Genomic DNA, 18196 nt, shown 5'->3' with positions numbered 1-18196 from the left:
TGTCATGCCTCCCTTCTTGGGGATAACTTGGACAGGGCTTACCCAGGGGCTATCAGAAATAGGATAAATAATCCCAGCCTCTAGTAACTTAGTGACCTCTTTCTGCACTACTTCCTTCATGGCTGGATTTAGCCGCCTCTGTGGTTGAACCACTGGCTTGGCATCATCCTCCAATAGGATTTTGTGCATACATCTTGCTGGGCTAATGCCCTTAAGGTCACTTATGGACCACCCAAGAGCTGTCTTGTGTGTCCTTAGCACTTGAATTAGTGCTTTCTCTTCCTGTGGATTTAAAGCAGAGCTTATGATCACTGGAAAAGTGTCACTCTCTCCCAGAAATACATATTTCAGGGATGGTGGTAGTGGTTTGAGCTCTGGTTTAGGAGGTTTCTCCTCTTCCTGAGGGATTTTTAGAGGTTCTTTTATTTCCTCTGGTTCTTCCAAATCAGGCTGAACATCTTTAAAGATATCCTCTAGCTCTGACTCAAGACTCTCAGTCATATTGATCTCTTCCACCAAAGAGTCAATAATATCAGTGCTCATGCAGTCATTTGCTGTGTCTGGATGCCGCATAGCTTTGACAGCATTTAACTTGAACTCATCCTCATTGACTCTCAGGGTCACTTCCCCTTTTTGTACATCAATAAGAGTTCGTCCAGTTGCTAGGAAAGGTCTTCCTAGAATGAGAGTTGCACTCTTGTGCTCCTCCATTTCCAGCACTACAAAGTTAGTGGGAAAGGCAAATGGCCCAACCTTGACAATCATGTCCTCAATGATGCCTAGTGGATATTTAATGGAGCCATCAGCAAGTTGAAGACATATCCGGGTTGGTTTGACTTCTTCAGTCAACCCGAGATTTCTGATAGTAGATGCAGGTATTAGGTTGATACTTGCTCCAAGGTCACATAGAGTTGTCTTGGTGCAAGCACCCTCTAGTGTGCATGGTATCATAAAGCTTCTTGGATCTTGAAGCTTTTCTAGTAAGCTTTTTAGAATGACTGCACTCCATTCTTCAGTGAGAAACACTCTTTCACTTTCTCTCCAATCCTTCTTATGACATAAGATCTCTTTCATGAACTTAGCATAAGAGGGTATTTGCTCAAGTGCCTCTGCAAATGGGATCTTTATTTCAAGAGTCCTGAGATAGTATGCAAAGCGGGCAAATTGTTTATCCTATTCCGCTTGGCGGAGCTTCTGAGGATAAGGCATCTTGGCTTTATATTCTTCAACCTTAGTTGTTGCAGGTTTATTCCCTACAGAAGTGGTTGGAGAAGCCTTCTTAGAGGGGTTACTATCAGCACTTGCAGGTGTCTGATTCCTCATTGGCGTTTGAACGCCAGGATTGGATGCTGGATTGGCATTTAACGCCAGCTTCCCACCCTTTTCTGGCGTTTGAACGCCAGAACTGGGTAAGGAATGGGCGTTTAACGCCAACTTATCCCCCTTTTTCCGGCGTTTGAACGCCAGAGTTATTCTTCTCTGGGCTCTTGATGTCCTCAGAGGGATCTTGGGTAGTGGTTTGGTCATCCTCTGTCATTTGTTCCTTTCTTGACTTTTTGCTATTTTGAGCTAAGTTATTCAATGTCTTCCCGCTCCTTAGTTGGACAGCTTGGCATTCTTCTATTATCTGTTTAGATAGTTGCTGTCTTGTCTGATTCAATTATGCTTCTATATTCTTGTTAGCATTTTTAGTGTCTTGGAGCATCTCTTTGAATTCTGCTAATTGTTTTGTCATAAGGAGTAATTGCTGATTAAGTTCAACAATCTGTTCTTGAGGATTAGGATCAGTAGTTACTGCCATAACCTCTTCTTTTATGGAGGACTCACTGTTTTAGTACAGATGTTGATTTCTAGCAACTGTATCTATGAGCTCTTGAGCTTCTTCAATTGTTTTTCTCATGTGTATAGATCCACCAGCTGAGTGGTCTAGAGACATCTGAGCTTTTTCTGTAAGCCTATAGTATAAGATGTCTAACTGTACCCACTCTGAAAATATTTCAGAGGGGCATTTTCTCAGTATCCCTCTGTACCTCTCCCAGGCATTATAAAGGGATTCATGATCCTCTTGTTTAAAGCCTTGGATGTCCAGCCTTAGATGTGTCATCCTTTTTGGAGGGTAAAATTGATTCAAGAATTTGTCTGATAACTGTCTCCATGTTTTTATGCTTGCTGTGGGTTGGTTATTTAACCACCTCTTAGCTTGATCTTTTACAGCAAATGGAAATAGTAATAATCTGTAGACATCCTGATCCACTTCTTTATCACGTACTGTGTCAGTAATTTGTAAGAACTGTGCCAAAAACTCAGTAGGTTCTTCCTATGGAAGACCGGAATATTGACCATTTTACTGCACCATGATAATGAGCTGAGGATTTATCTCAAAACTACTTGCTTTGATGGGAGGTATACAAATGCTACTCCCATATGCAGCTGTAATGGGGTTAGCATAAGACCCCAGAGTCCTTCTAGATTGTTCACTTCCACTTAGGTCCATGATGGAGAAAGGGAGATGATGTGGATTGCAAATAAAATATTTTATTTTTTTTATTTTATTTTAATTAAAATTAACCGAATGAAATAAGACAAAATAAATGAAAAATAAAATAAAAGTTTCGAAAAATTAAGAAAAAGTAAAAAGATAAATAAATAATTCGAATGCTAAAATGGCTAATTAATTAAAAAGATTTGAAAAATTTTGGATATGGTTTAGACGATATGATTGCAATAAAAAAATATATGATTGAAAAGATATGATTGAAGAAATTAAAAAGATTTGATTTTTGAAAAAAATTTGAAAAGATCAATTTTTGAAATTAGAATTTTGACTTGACTAAAAAAAAAGATATGATTTTGAAAATCTTTGACTAAATTAATGCAAAATTTCGAAATTTATGAGTAAAATAAGGAAAGGATATTTTTTTTATTTTTGAATTTTAATGCGGAAAGAGAAAAACAACAAAATGACACTAAAGTTAGAAATTTTAGATCAAAACACAGAGAACAAACAAGGAAACTTTGAATGTCAAGATGAACATCAAGAACACTTTGAAGATTAAGATGAACACCAAGAACAAATTTTTGAAAAATTTTTTAAATAAATAAAAGCACAAGGGACACCAAACTTAAAATTTTTAGAAAATAAAACACAAATTTTTGAAAAATTAAAGGAAAACACAAAGAAGTTACCAAACTTCGAATTTTTAAAAATCAAGAAAGAACTAAGGACATGCAATTTCGAAAAATTAAAAGAAAATAAAAGCATGCAATTGACACCAAACTTAAAATATGAAAATAAACTCAAATAAAAGACTCTAAACCAACAAAAATAAAATATTCTTAATCTAAGCAACAAGATAAACCGTCAGTTGTCCAAACTCGAACATTCCCCGGCAACGGCGCCAAAAACATGGTGCACGAAATTACAATCACACTTTTGCAACTCCGCACAACTAACCAGCAAGTGCACTGGGTCGTCCAAGTAATATCTTGTAAATCTTAGTCAGGATATCAATAATTCTCAGATTTAATTTTAAAAAGTAAAAGAACATGAAATAAATACTTGTTATGCAGTAATGAAGAACAGGTTGAGGCTTTGGAGATGCTTTGTCTTATAAATCTCTGCTTTCCTACTATCTTCTTCTTCATGCACACAAGGCTCCTTCCATGGCAAGCTTTATGTTGGGCATCACCGTTGTCAATGGCTACTTTCCGTCCTCTCAGTGAAAATGTTCCAAATGCACTGTCACTGCACGGCTAATCATCTGTCAGTTATCGATCATGTCGGAATAGGATCCATTGATCCTTTTGCGTCTGTCACTACGCCCAACACTCGCGAGTTTGAAGCTTGTCACAGTCATCCCTTCCCAGATCCTACTTAGAATACCACAGACAAGGTTTAGACGTTCTGGATCTCAGGAATGGCCGCCAATAGTTCTAGCATATACCACGAAGACTCTGATCTGAATCATGAGGCTAAGAGATATGCATTCAATCTAAGGTAGAACGGAGGTCGTTGTCAGGGACGCGTTGATGCCAGGGCATTTTGGCCAGTTTCACTGACATTTTCTTTACTATTTTTAGGGTAGTTTCATGCATTTTCTTAGGAAATAAGCTAGTTTTGTGTAGATATTCACTTACACTTGGATTCAAGCATACATTGTGCATTTTACATGATTTCATGAGGATTTTGCATGAATTTAGTGACAAATTGTATGCTACATTACCCATGACTTGGACTAGAACTTTGATGCACTCTATTGCTTGATTTCAGGACAAAAGGAAGCAAGGAATGGGAGGTAACTTGCAAAGTTAATGAGAAAAGTGACTGCCAATAACGCTCTCGAAGCCATCATTACCCACGTTAAGAGTCACGTTAACTAAGTTAACGTGAACTCTAATGTGAAGAAGGGAATTTGGGCCAATGTTAGTGACACTTAACATTCTCACTAACGTTGGCCAATGCTCACAAGTGGCCACGTTAGAGTCCACGTTAACTTAGTTAACGTGGAGGCTAACGTTAAAAAGGGGAAAGGAAGCAAACGTTAGTGACATTCAACATTGTCACTAACATTTGCCTAAGTGCACAATGCCACGATAACTCCCACGTTAACTTAGTTAACGTGGAGGCTAACGTGAGAGAAGAAGGTGATGGCCAACGTTAGTGACACTTAACATTGTCACTAACGTTGGAAGGAGCCACACAAGCCACTATGAGCCACATTAACTCCTACGTTAACTTAGTTAACGTGGAAGCTAACGTGGATGAGTAAATAATGAGCCAACGTTAGTGACACTCAACATTGTCACTAACGTTGGGGATGGCTAAGCATGGCCACGTTAAAGAGCCACGTTAACTAAGTTAACGTGGGCTCTAACGTGAGACATGGGGGCACATTGGAACGTTAGTGACAATGTTGAGTGTCACTAACGTTCTCGAAGGATGGCAAGCCAATGTTAAAGAGCCACGTTAACTAAGTTAACGTGGGCTCTAACGTAGGAGCAATGGGGTTTTTCAACGTTATTGGGAAAGTTAAGCCCCAATAACGTGTGCGAAGGACCTAGAGGCAACGTTAGTGGCAACGTTTGTGCCACTAACGTTGAAGTTAACGTGGCTTTTACTTAGGAACGTTAGTGAGAAAGTTGATTGTCACTAACGTTCTCGAACTCATATTTTCAATAAAATGTTAACACCCCTAACGCCCCGAGCTCAAGTCTCTGCCCACTTCACACTTTCTCTCTGCAAGTAAAGCCAAGCCCAAATGAAGAAAAGAACTACTTCAAACTCAAGATCCAAAGGCCCAAGACTTGAAGAGCCAACTAGAAGATGAGAAGAGTAGTATATATAGGAGTAGCTTTGAATTATTTTAGGGAGTTCCGGAAGTTGGAAAATAGCATAGAACTACTTCCTGTATTTACTTTCTCTGCACTTCTAGTTTTCATTATGTATTCTCCATCTTTGTTTTCATTTTCCAGAGCTATGAACAACTAAACCCCTTTCATTGGGTTAGGGAGCTCTGTTGTAATTTGATGGATCAATACTAGTTTTCATTATTCTTCTTCTATCTTTTCTCTTGATTTTACTTGAAAGCTTTCGATCTTCATCCAATTGGGTAGTTATCTTGGAAAAGAAACTATTCATACTTGGATCTCTTCAGAACCTTGGAAGAGGAATGAAGAGATCAAGCTAGAAATGCTTTCTCATGCTAGACCAAATTGGGTTTGGATGGATATGTGACTATAATCCTCTCAATGCTTGATTTGGGAAATGCATGTGGTATAATCAGTGACTATACTTCATCTCTTCTCATGAGCAATTGACCAAGGAATTGGCTATTGATCAAGATTTGAGAGATTTAATTACAAGAAATTGTAATTCAATCACTTAAGATTGCCAAGGAGATCAATGAGTGCATTGATTGAGGAAGAGATGTAAATGAGATTGATCCGGAGAATGCAACATCTCCTAAGCCCAATGAACTCCCCATTTCTGATCTTACCCATTCTCTTTAATTTCTGTCATTTACATTTATGAGCAATTCCCCCATTCCCATTTAAGTTTCTGCAATTTACTTTCTGCCATTTACTTTTCCGCCATTTAATTTTCTGCAATTCTCAACTTAATTCCTGATTAGCTCAATAAGAACATTCCTCTAATTAAAGTTGCTTGATCAATCAATCCTTGTGGGATTCGACCTCACTCTATTGTGAGTTTTTACTTGACGAAAAATTCGGTACACTTGCCGAAGGAAATTTGTTATGAGACAAGTTTTCCGTGCATCAAGTTTATGGCGCCGTTGCCGGGGATTGATTGTGCATCAACAATGATTAGATTGGAGGATAACTAGATTGAGCATTTTATTTTTTGTTTGATTTAAATTTCTGTTTGAGTTATTTACTTCCTGTTTTAGTTAATTTCTTCCCTTACCTCTACTTTTCCTTTGTTATTTACACTTCATCGCACTAACCCACTAACTGTTTGATATATTGCATCACTCACACTAATAGTAATTCTGACAGATATACTTTCTGCACCTATTTTCTTTGCTTGTACTTGTTGGTTGTATGACAGGGAGAAGAAGCGGGGCTTCAACTTCCGTTAATTCTGAACCTGAGAGAACCTTCCTTAGACTAAGGAGGGAAGCAAGAGACAAACGTGTAGTTAGTGCCGAAGAAGAGGAGGAACACTTTGAGGAATACTTTGAACCAAACATGGAAGAAAACATGGAAAACCATCATGAAGAAGAGGCTCACAACCATGGCGGAAGAGGTCGAGCAAATCATGCTGGGGAGGACAGAAGAGTTTTAGGCTCTTATATCAATCCAAACCCAGGAAACTGTGGGAGTAGCATTCAAAAGCCAACAATTTTAAACTGAAGCCACAGCTCATCACCCTTGTGCAGAACAACTGTTCGTTCAGAGGAAGTGTCCAAGAGGACCCAAATCAACATTTAACCACCTTCATGAGAATATGTGACACAGTAAAGTCTAATGGTGTTCATCCTGATGCCTATAGACTGCTCTTATTTCCATTCTCACTCAAGGATAAGGCAGCCAAGTGGCTGGAATCTTTCCCAAGGAAAAGCTTGACAAGTTGGGAAGACGTGGTGAACAAATTCTTAGCAATATTTTACCCTCCTCAACGAATCAATAGGTTGAGAGCTGAGGTCCAAACCTTCAGGCAACAGGATGGTGAGACTCTATATGAGGCATGGGAGAGGTTTAAGGACCTGACAAGGAGGTGTCCACCTGACATGTTCAACGAATGGGTGCAGCTGCACATTTTCTATGAAGGGCTCTCTTATGAGTCAAAGAAGGCCGTAGACCATTCATCCGGAGGATCTTTGAACAAGAAGAAAACCATTGAGGAGGCCATAGATGTCATTGAAACAGTAGCAGAGAACGACTACTTCTATGCTTCCGAAAGAGGGAACACAAGAGGAATAATGGAGCTAAACAATGTAGATGCTTTGCTGGCCCAAAACAAGCTCATTACCCAGCAGCTGGCTGACCTCACCAAGAAGATGGAGAGGAACCAAGTGACAGCAATCTCCACTTCATCAACAACCCAAGAAGGAGTGAATGAGGAAGCAGAGGGTAGTCAGGAGCAAGCCAACTACATTGGGAATTCACCTAGGCAGAACCATGATCCATACTCCAAGACTTACAACCCTGGATGGAGGAATCACCCAAACTTTGGGTGGGGAAATCAACAAGACCAAAGCCTTGATCAAAGACGCCCAAATCCAAACAATCTAGCTCACCAACACTTCACATCTAGACCATATCAACATCCCAATAACAACACCTCTCCACATTCATATCAAGGCCAGAACAACCCTCCTCAACCTGACCTATCATCATTTGATGAAAGAATCTCAAGGATTGAAAATCTACTTGAAGGCATATGCAAGGATATCCAAGACAACAAGATGTTCAAGGAGGAAGTGCGACCCAGTTTCAAGAATCAGGGAGACACAATCAAGAGGTTAGAATCTCAAGTAGGATATCTCTCTGAGCAAATTCCCAAACCCACAGATGGATTCCCAAGTGACACAGAGAAGAATCCGAGAGGTGAAACAAAGAAAGTAAGATGGGAAGATTGCAAGATGGTCACTATAAGTGATAAGGAGACTGAGGACAAGCCAAGCAAGCTGTCAAAACAACCTGAAGATACCTCAGCAGAGAAGGAGGAAAAAGAATACCAAGAACCAGAAATATCAAAACAGGAGCTGCTGAGACTCTATGCACCTTTTCCCCAGCTGCTCAATGGTGTTGTGGAGAAGAGAATATACTCAAGATTTCTGGACTTGTTTGCATCTCTGCATGTGAACATACCATTCATCAAGATTATCCAACAAATGCCTGCATTCATCAAGTACATGAAGGAGCTGCTTCCTAGGAAAAGCTCACTCAAGGGAGGCCAAACTATAGTGATGAACAAGGAGTGTAGTGCCCTCATTCAACCGCAGTTGCCTACGAAAAGAAAAGATCCAGGGAGTTTTCATGTCCCCTGTGCCATAGGAGAAACAATGTTTGATAGAGCACTATACGATTTGGGAGCAAGCATCAACTTAATGCCCTTAGCCCTGGTGAAGAGACTGCAGATCAATGAGATATTGCCTACAGATGTGGTCATCAGGCTGGCTGACAAAACTCAAAAACAAGCAATAGGAGTGGTGGAAAATGTGTTGTTAAAGGTGGGGAAATACTTTCTTCCCACAGACTTTGTCATCTTGGACATGGAAGAGAGTCACACACACCCAATCATATTGGGAAGACCATTCCTAGCTACAGCCAGAGCACTCATAGATATGGAGCGAGGGGAGCTAATATTGAGGATCCATGATGAGCAACTCAGCTTCAATGTCTTCAAACTCTCCCAAGAAGCTGACCAAGAAAATAAAGAACCAAGCAATGATCATACTGAGATGCTGACAGAGGAAACAAGCACTGATGCACCACCAACACATCCTAAAACCCCATTGCATGAGGAACAAGGCAAACAGCCATTGTCACAGCTCAAGGAGAAGCTGGAGGAACCTAAACCACCAGAGGCATGTGAACACAACAACAAAATTCCCTTAGAAGAAGTCACCAAGAGCAAGGCAACATCAAAAGGGACAAAGAAGAAGGTACCAAGGGGGTGGAGGAACAAGAAGATCCCTACGGAAAACTTTTCTCCAGGAGATAAAGTGATCTTAGCTTACTTCCCAGATATCCCCCCTAATCTCCCCACTATACCATCTCAGTTACCTAAGGTCTTCACTATTAACAGAGTCCTCTCCTTGGAACATGTAGAGATCATTGATACAACCAATGGATATAAGTCCAAGGCAAGAGGGGAGGACTTGAAGCATTATCAATCTCCCTGATGAAGAAGAAACGTCAAGCTAGTGATGCTAAAGAAGCGCTTCATGGGAGGCAACCCATGTTTTATTAGATTTTACTATTGAATAAGTCAATATTCATAAATTCCAACCCAAACTTGGTGAACTCCTTATTGTGCAGTATATAGTGAGGAACAAGTTTGGTGTTCAAAGCAAACCAAGATGCATGCTAGTCTTGGGAGCTTTGAACAAAACTTTTCATCACAATGCTTCAAACTAAGTTTGGTGTCACCCCATGGTGCCACTAAAATGCATAAAGGGATACACACTTAGTTAGTTGGTTGGAGTTCATGAATAAACAATCTAATTTTTTTTCTTTATTATTTTAGCCGTAAAAATCTAAATTGATTTTTTTTTATGATATTTCTTACTACTCTTATTTGATCTTTATAGAGAAAGGAAAGGAGCATTGAAAGAGATTGATTGGACAATTTAATGGGAAAGGATTTGGCCACTTCATGAAGAGGGCACTACACACGTGCCTCAAGGGGAAATGCATGGGGAATGGTTGCCATGCAACATTGGAGGAAGAACAAACTTGGAAAGCGAACCAACTCTATCATAAAGTTGAGAATCCTCGTGCTTACTCCATACACAACCCCATCCGTTCATCATACACCAACCCCATCAATCCACACCTTTCATCTCTTCATCACTTCTCTATATAAGTGAATCAAATCCACACCCTCTCCACATTCGAAATTCATACCCCTTGCACTTCACTTTCCAGCGACCTACTCTTCAACTTCCCACTCTCTAAATCCCACATCTCTTCCCTTCACTACACCCATTTTGCTTTAACTTGATTCATGGCATCATCAAGCTCCAAGAGGCAGAAGAGGAAGGAACCAACAGAGAACATTCCCTTCGACGAGAAGAGATTCAAGACTGCCTTCTATGAACGAGAATTTGAGCAGATAAAGCTCAAAAAGATACTACCAGAGTTAACCTTCCAAATCAATGAAGATGAATGCCCACAGATTCGGGAGAAGATTGAAGAAAGAGGGTGGCAATTGCTCACCAATCCAGAGAGGAAGATCAATGCAAACCTCATTAAAGTGTTCTGCGCAAATGTGGTCAGAGAAGACAAAACTAGAGCCCCAACCTTCAAAAGCTATGTAAGGGGAAAGGAGGTAGACTTCAGTCCAAATGCTATAATAAGAACTCTTCACCTGAAATCACCACACTTTGATGAGCCTAGCTATCATACAAGGATAAGTAAAAACCAAGACAATGATGAGCTCACTGAGATAGTGACTGACATATGTGTTATAGCAGCGGACTGGGAGAGGTATGGAGATGGGAGACCCCGGTTCATCAAGAGGGGAGACCTTAGCCCAGAAGCCAAGGGGTGGTTTGAACTCGTGAGGAGGTCTATTCTCCCAGCTGCTAATAATTCAGAGGTAAATAGTAATCGAGCAACTATGGTACATTGCCTAGTACAAGGTGGAGAAATCAACGTGCATGAACTTATAGCTGAGGGAATTCAAGATTCAGCTGAGAAGCTTGAATCAGGTGCCAGGCTTTGGTACCCCAGCACCATTCTCTGATTGTGCACAAAGGCCAAAGTAGTTTTTGAGGATAGTAATCCAGACTGGGTTAACCCAGGGAGGCTAATGACAACCCAGCGTATGACCTATACCACACCTGCTCAGCAACAAAGTAGGCCACAAATAGGGAAACTAAAAGTAAAGGAAGCAGCTCACCAAGAGGAGTCTCATCAGGAAAAATATCAACAGGGAGAGCATCCTTACCCAGCCGATTTGAATATGAATCACCTTCTCAGAGCTATTGAAGACTTGGGGGTGAGACATATGGAAGGACAAGAGCAAATATTGAACTGGATGAGTCAACAAGAAGAGTGGAAGAAACAACAAATGGAGTAGCAACAAGAACAATAATCCCAGCTTACTCAAACCATCCACCAAGTTACTGAGAGGCAAGAACGTCAAGATAAGCATTTGCAGGAACTCAATCAGCGACAACTAGCCCAGATGAAAGCATTCAATGAGTTCACTATACTTAATGAAAGACGACAACTACAGCGGGAGGAGTTCAACATCAACACTCAAGCCAAGTTGAACTACATGTCCAGTAATATGCATCAGCTACACTATGCCATCCCTACATATGATGAGGTCCAAAAAGATTTTGTAGAACAAGAAGAGAGGAAAGTGAAACAGCAAAAGGAGACACTCAAGAAGAAGATGGAAGATGGTGGTTTCTGGAAGAAGCTTCTTGGAAAAGGCAAGGGAAGTGGGAGCACAAGCAATCAAGAAGGAGAGCATAGACATCCACAAGAGTAAAAGGTGGTGGAGTTCCTTCTTTAGTCCATCTTTTTCTATGCTTCAAATAAGGAAGATCTTGTATGAAATAGAACTTGCTTCCATGTTAGTTTAAACCTTTTTGAATTCTTTTTTTTTTAGTTTGTGTGATGAAGAGGTCTCTGTGTGCTGGTCTTTATGTTACTGCACCATTTCTTTACTTACTTGTATGCTTGTCCCTTTTGAATCAAATGAAAAGAGAATGAGTAAGTTTTAAAAAGACCAGAGAAGAGTTCATACTAGGGAGTAAATCCATGAGTTTGTGGTATGGTCATAAGTTAGCTAAGTTGGTTCAACCACAAGGTGGAAAGACAACTATCTGTCATGAATACTATACCTGAGACACACCCCATGAGACTAGCTAAGTAAGAAGATCCTAATAAGAAAAAGGGAAAGAACAATCAAGGTTGAGGAATAAAAGAAAAAGAGTAAGCAATAAGGCTAGGCACCAATAGTTTTAAATCTTGAGGCATGTGTCTGTGGTGTTCCTGTGTGAGGGATCTACTTGGATGAATAAGCTCTTAGGAGTGCCTTATCACTTGGTAACTTGGGTTAACTAACTCGGGATTATCAGCTGAAAGTCCACTATCAAGAGTAACCCTCACCACAGAACAATTAGTAACCCAAAGAGGTGCTGGACACCAAGGCCTCAAGTAAAGAAAAAGAATAAACTATATGCCTGTGGTGTGCAGGTATGGGGGAGAGACTTGAGCAAGTAAGTCCTTAGGGGTGTCTCAACACCTAGCACCTTAAACCAACTGGTTCGGGAGTGTTGGCTGAAAGCTTATCTTAAAGAGTTGCCCCCTTACAGAACACTTAGCCTGAAGGACACCAATAAGCCCTGAAATGACAATAAAAGGATCAATGAATAAAAGTCTCATGGGATGTAAGCAAAGTGAGTATTGTAGGGCATGATAAAGGTCTGAAAGCCAGGAATGAACCTAAGTTGCTATGCATGAAACCACCATAAAATCAGTGACATGACTTCCACAAGAATGACTCATTTCTCTTGGCATTTCATTCACCATTCTCTTGTTCCAGTACTTGATTAGGGACAAGCAAGCTTTAAGTTTGGTGTTGTGATGCCAGGGTATTTTGGCCAGTTTCACTGACCTTTTCTTTACTATTTTTAGGGTAGTTTCATGTATTTTCTTAGGAAATAAGCTAGTTTTGGGTAGATATTCACTTACACCTGGATTCAAGCATACATTGTGCATTTTACATGATTTCATGAGCATTTTGCATGAATTTAGTGACAAATTGTATGCTGCATTACCCATGACTTGGACTAGAACTTTGATGCACTCTATTGCTTGATTTCAGGACCAAAGGAAGCAAGGAATGTGATGTAACTTGCAAAGTTAATGAGAAAAGTGACTGCCAATAACGCTCTCGAAGCCATCATTACCCACGTTAAGAGTCACGTTAACTAAGTTAACGTGAACTCTAATGTGAAGAAGGGAATTTAGGCCAACGTTAGTGACACTTAACATTCTCACTAACGTTGGCCAATGCTCACAAGTGGCCACGTTAGAGTCCACGTTAAATTAGTTAACGTTAAGTTAACGTGGCCTCTAACGTTAAAAAGGGGAAAGGAAGCAAACATTAGTGACATTCAACATTGTCACTAACGTTTGCCTAAGTGCACAATGCCACGATAACTCCCACGTTAACTTAGTTAATGTGGAGGCTAACGTGAGAGAAGAAGGTGATGGCCAATGTTAGTGACACTTAACATTGTCACTAACATTGGAAGGAGCCATACAAGCCACTATGAGCCACGTTAACTCCCACGTTAACTTAGTTAACGTGGAAGCTAACGTGGATGAGTAAATAATGAGCCAACGTTAGTGACACTCAACATTGTCACTAACGTTGGGGATGGCTAAGCATGGCCATGTTAAAGAGCCACGTTAACTAAGTTAACATGGGCTCTAACGTGAGACATGGGGGCACATTGGAACGTTAGTGACAATGTTGAGTGTCACTAACGTTCTCGAAGGATGGCAAGCCCACGTTAAAGAGCCACGTTAACTAAGTTAACGTGGGCTCTAACGTAGGAGCAATGGGGGCTTTTCAACGTTATTGGGAAAGTTAAGCCCCAATAACGTGTGCGAAGGACCTAGAGGCAACGTTAGTGGCAACATTTGTGCCACTAACGTTGAAGTTAACGTGGCTTTTACTTAGGAACGTTAGTGAGAAAGTTGATTGTCACTAACGTTCTCGAACTCATATTTTCACTAAACGTTAACACGCCTAACGCCCTAAGCTCAAGTCTCTACCCACTTCACACTTTCTCTCTGCAAGTAAAGCCAAGCCCAAATGAAGAAAAGAACTGCTTCAAACTCAAGATCCAAAGGCCCAAGACTTGAAGAGCCAACTAGAAGATGAGAAGAGGAGTATATATAGGAGTAGCTTTGAATTATTTTAGGGAGTTCCGGAAGTTGGAAAATAGCATAGAACTACTTCCTGTATTTACTTTCTCTGTACTTCTAGTTTTCATTATGTATTCTCCATCTTTGTTTTCATTTTCCAGAGCTATGAACAACTAAACCCTTTTCATTGGGTTAGGGAGCTCTGTTGTAATTTGATGGATCAATACTAGTTTTCATTATTCTTCTTCTATCTTTTCTCTTGATTTTACTTGAAAGCTTTCGATCTTCATCCAATTGGGTAGTTATCTTGGAAAAGAAACTATTCATACTTGGATCTCTTCGGAACCTTGGAAGAGGAATGAAGAGATCAAGCTAGAAATGCTTTCTCATGATGGACCAAATTGGGTTTGGATGGATATGTGACTATAATCCTCTCAATGCTTGATTTGGGAAATGCATGTGGTATAATCAGTGACCATACTTCATCTCTTCTCATGAGCAATTGACCAAGGAATTGGCTATTGATCAAGATTTGAGAGATTGAATTACAAGAAATTGTAATTCAATCACTTAAGATTGCCAAGGAGATCAATGAGTGCATTGATTGAGGAAGAGATGTAAATGAGATTGATCGGAAGAATGCAACATCTCCTAAGCCCAATGAACTCCCCATTTCTGATCTTACCCATTCTCTTTAATTTCTGTCATTTACATTTATGAGCAATTCCCCCATTCCCATTTAAGATTCGACAATTTACTTTCTGCCATTTACTTTCCCGCCATTTAATTTTCTGCAATTCTCAACTTAATTCCTGATTAGCTCAACTAGAACATTCCTCTAATTAAAGTTGCTTGATCAATCAATCCTTGTGGGATTCGACCTCACTCTATTGTGAGTTTTTACTTGACGACAAATTCGGTACACTTGCTGAAGGAAATTTGTTATGAGACAAGTTTTCCGTGCATCAAGTTTAGACGACAAATTCGGTACACTTGCCGAAGGAAATTTGTTATGAGACAAGTTTTTCGTGCATCACGCGTTCATAGGTGAGAATGATGATGAGTGTCACGGATCATCACATTCATTAGGTTGAAGTACGAATGAATATCTTTGAATAGAAGTAAGCGTGATAGAATGGAAAACAGTAGTAATTGCATTAATTCATGAAGAACAGCAGAGCTCCTCATCCCTAACAATAGGGTTTAGAGACTCATGCCATAGAAGATACAATATGAAATGTGTAGAATGTCATGAGGTACAAGATGAATCACTAAAAGTAGTTTTTACAGTAAACTGGTGACCTAGGGTTACAGAAAATGAGTAAGCTAGGGTGTTTAGTGTAAAAATCCACTTTTGGGGCCCACTTGGTGTGTGCTTGGGCTGAGCATTGAAGCTTTCATATGTAGAGACTTTTCTTGGAGTTAAATGCCAGCTTTTGTGCCAGTTTGGGCGTTTAACTCCAGCTTTTATGCCAGTTCTGGAGTTAAACGCCAGAATTCTTGAGCTGACTTGGAACGCCTGTTTGAGCCCAGGATGTTTACTTTCCAACGCAATTGAGAGTGCACCAATTGGGCTTCAGTATCTCCAAAAAATCCACTTCGAGTGCAGGGAGGTCAGAATCCAACAGCATCTACAGTCCTTTTTCAGCCTCTGAATCAGATTTTTGCTCAGGTCCCTCAATTTCAGCCAGAAAATACCTGAAATCACAGAAAAACACACAAACTCATAGTAAAGTCCAGAAAAGTGAATTTTAAATAAAAACTAATAAAAATATAATAAAAACCAACTAAAATATACTAAAAATATACTAAAAATAGTACCAAAAAGCGTATAAATTATCCGCTCATCAGCTATCCTTGCCTTGACGGCATCCCAGTCAAATTTCATGAAGCGCATGTCCTCCTCAGCCTTTTGATAACAATCTGGCTTATCGGATTTAGGCAGGAGCTTCAGAACATCCTCTATGGCCTCTTCAATGACCAGTATCTGCTTCCCTCTTAGGTTTACTGTATCTAGGGAAGTTTTGGCGTAATTACAGTAAAATTCCCTTATCCAAGATGCATTGACCTCAGTCAGGTTTCTTTCCAAGAAGAACCAGCCTCTTTGTTTGATCTGATCAGAGGTGTATTGCTGGAGTTCTTCTGGGATCTTCAGAGTCCTCTCCAGGTACAGGTTCCTGGAGGTTGCAAACACCGGATACTTCAGCTCGCAGTATCGGTTTGCAAACTTAATTGGATCAGTAGCAGGGAGTAGCTGGTCAGCCTTCTCCTGCGGGATAAAGTGTTTCTCCCGCCAGGAGTCATCGTGCATGATGTCCAGGATGGACATGGAGGATTCTCCTCTTTTTCGTTTGCCAGTTGTTGCCTTTCCCTTTCCTTTTCTTTGGGTGTCAGACATCCTGAAAAATAGAAAACCATGATATAATAAAAATAGGAAAAACAAGTATGCAAATCACAAAATAAGCATATAGTGGCAAAGGAGCAGTGGAGTAATGAAAATGAGTTAAGTAAATGTGCATTAAGGATTGAATAGGAGTTAAAAGTCCGAGAAGAAAAATTAATAATCCAAAATGTATTAGAAATCATGTTAATTAGGAAAAATTATCATCATGCCTTGGTTAGAAGGTTAAAGAGAATAGTGAAAAACCAGAAGAGATGTTTTGAAAGGTTAGCTTGGTTAGGAATGAAAAAAGAGTTTAGGAAGTTAAAATTAGTGAATTAGAAAAAAATGGGTTAGAGTAAGTGGCATGATGATCATTTTCTAAGTAACAAGCATTCTCAAGTAGAAGCTACAGTTAACTCATATCCAAACAAGGGAATCAGGTTGATGATGAATCAAAAATTGGAAGCTAAACATCAAAATGCAGATTATGAACCAGGAAATCAAAAAGAATAAGAAAGCTTGCCCAGGTATTCATGAATTGGTTTGGTAAAAGCAGAGTAAAGCAGAGTTCAAAGTGCCAAAACCAAGACATGAATGGAAACAAAATAGTTTATAGAAAATTGGGTAGCATTCTGGCTAAAATTGGATGTTCCCAGAAAATAAACAGTAAGCAGGACAGTTCATATGAATTAAAACAAACTACAATTAGATATAATTAGCGTGAACAGGAAAGAACATTTGCAATAGCAGCATGAACAGTAAGAACAGCATATGAAAAATACTAACATCACAGCAACAACAGAATTGCGAAAATTATAAAACAGCAGGCCTAAATCCACCAACCACATCCTAGGCTACCTAACCACCTAGAATCCACTACAACATGCATATCTAACTAGCCTAATTATGAACATAAACAGAAAAATATGTAATTAACTGGGAATTGAAAGAAGGGTGGCGTTCGGCAGAACCTGGTAGGCGGATGAATGAAAGTGGGGCAGAGAGATGGCTGGGGGATGGTGGTGGTGGTGGTTGACGCAGCAGTTGAGGGTGGTTGGCGCGACAGTGGTTGTTTGGAGGTAGGGGGTTTCGGGTAGGTTAATGGGGGAAGGGGTTAAGGGGGAAGGAAGGGGAGGGGGGCGTGGGTGGTGGGTGCAGGCACGGCGGTGATGGCGGCGCGGTGGGGGTGGTGGTTGCGGAGGTGGGCAGTAGTGGTGGAGGGAAGAAGAGGAGAGAAAAAGAAGAAAGAGAGGGAAGGGAGAAGGGGTGGCGCGGCGGCGGTGGGGTCTGGGTGGTCGACTGTGGGGCGGTGGTCGGTGGTGGTGGCTGGAAGTGGGTGGTGGTGGGTGCAGAGAAGAGAGGAAAGAGAAGGGAGTTGGGGGGCGCGAATGGGTAGGGTTCGCGTGGCTGGGGGGGTTATCGAATTTGAATCCACGCGATCGCGTGGGGCACGCGGTCGCGTGGCTGGGGTGGAATGGGGGTTGATGCGATCGCGTGAGTGATGCGATCGCATGGAATGGGTAAAAGGATGAATGATGCGGTCGCGTGAGGCATGCGACCGCGTCGCTGGAAAATGTGCTAAACGCGCAATTCCAGCGTCATTTCAGCGCAACTCTCTGTCTCCTTTGGGGTGTTATGAAATCCACGCGACGCGATCGCATCGCTTACGCTATCGCGTGGGATTGGTGTTGTGCAAGTGACACGATCGCGTCATTGACGCGACCGCGT

At 40.7% G+C, this 18196-nt stretch overlaps 1 non-coding gene across 1 annotated transcript; it reads right to left on the bottom strand.

The window, feature by feature from the left end:
• Positions 1–7148: 7148 nt before the first annotated feature.
• LOC112761412 (small nucleolar RNA R71) lies at positions 7149–7252 on the bottom strand. Its single transcript, XR_003181805.1, has one exon. It is a non-coding gene; the product is annotated as a small nucleolar RNA R71 (small nucleolar RNA).
• Positions 7253–18196: the final 10944 nt, after the last annotated feature.

Source organism: Arachis hypogaea, chromosome 16 (genome assembly GCF_003086295.3).
Source record: "Arachis hypogaea cultivar Tifrunner chromosome 16, arahy.Tifrunner.gnm2.J5K5, whole genome shotgun sequence".
NCBI classification, from domain to species: Eukaryota; Viridiplantae; Streptophyta; class Magnoliopsida; order Fabales; family Fabaceae; genus Arachis; species Arachis hypogaea.
This window is presented reverse-complemented; position numbering and strand designations above follow the sequence as displayed.